The sequence below is a fragment of the Cyprinodon variegatus genome, unplaced genomic scaffold (genome assembly GCF_000732505.1).
Source record: "Cyprinodon variegatus isolate N-32 unplaced genomic scaffold, C_variegatus-1.0 Scaffold381, whole genome shotgun sequence".
Taxonomy (NCBI): Eukaryota; Metazoa; Chordata; class Actinopteri; order Cyprinodontiformes; family Cyprinodontidae; genus Cyprinodon; species Cyprinodon variegatus.
In genome coordinates, this window is record NW_015150834.1 from 19,297 (window position 1) to 20,879 (window position 1,583).

Below are 1,583 nucleotides of genomic sequence, written 5' to 3' on the forward strand. Positions count from 1 at the left end.
CCATTCCCACGTAAAACGAACAGCTGAAACAATACCGCAAAAATTGCATTGAAAGATTGCTACAGAGAAACATATCAAGATGATCAGTGGTGGATGAAGTACCCAACTATCGTACTTTCAATTCAGTTTATTTATATAGCACCAATTCAAAACACATTTCATCTCAGGACACTTTACAAACTAAGTCAAATCATACAGTCAGATTGGTCAAAATTTTTCTATCTAAAGAAAACCAGCTGATTGCATTGACTCATTGACTCAACAGCAATCCCTCACACCAAGCATGCATGTAGCGACAGCAGAGAGGAAAATCTCCCTTTGAACAGGAAGAAACCTCCAGCAGAACCAGGCTCAGTGTGAGCGGCCATCTGCTGAGGCCCACTGGGGTTCAAGGAGACAGAAGCAGAGATACAAAAGGCAACTGTCAACCAGTTGCAAAGGCGGCCTCGTCCAGGAAACACACAGCCAGGCAGACGAGCTCCGAGCCAGCTCCCATGTCAGAGGATGAAGAGAGCACATCCAAACAGCCCCAACATCTATAAACAAAAGTGTTGATGGCAGAGGCAAAGACAATAAAGTCTGTCAAATTTTTAAAAACCACAATACCGTAATTTTCGGACTATAAGCTGCGACTGTTTCCCAATTTTTTGACCATTTTTCGACCTTGCGGCTTATATAACAATGCGGCTTATCTATGGACTTTTACAGCTAACGGCCACTAGGGTAATACGGTACCTAAATCTATGGATTTTACCATCCACCATGTTGACGTCACATTTGCTTTAACGCACAAGTAGCCGCGCGCGCAGGAATCCGGACGTCCTCCGGAAGCAGCCTCCGAGAAAGACGGACATTGCGAGCGCAAGACAGTTTGTGTGACACCCTCAGTATGGAAAACAAACGTTGAAATGCATATGATGCAGCTTTTAAGTTAAAGGCAGTCAATCTGGCAGTAAACAAAGGAAATAGAACCGCTGCACGTAACCTTGGAATCAACGAGTCAATGGTAAGACGTTGGAGACGCCAGCAGGAAGAATTGTCTAAATTCATTTGTGTTGAAATGTTAAATAGGAGCTTTCCCGACAATCCTCTCTGTGCACGAACCATATGGTAATTTAACATAAAAAGCCTGCGGCCTATAGTCCGGTGCGGCTTGTATATGTACAAATCATGCAATTTAGCTTCTGCGGCTTATATTTAGGTGCGGCTTATAGTCCGAAAATTTCGGTATATAAAGGGTTGCAGAAATATAATTGTAATAATACCTTGAATATTAAGGCTAAATGGGAGAGGGAATTAGGAATAATGATCTCAGAGGGTTATTGGCTTTCAATGTTTGCGACACAACAGACATCCACCATTTCTAAAAGGTGGAAGGAATTCGGAGGGAAATGCCTACTCAGATACTAGCCAGGGTGCCATTCCGAACTTAGTCCCGCCCACAACGTTTGAGGTCGGGAAATTCGGTCTGGCATTGCTTAATAGTAGCGCGAGTATGCTCGCACAATATCTGGCAGGCCAATCAAATTGTCAGGGCGGGCTTTATACGATGATGGACAGATGATCAACAGTAACGTAATCAA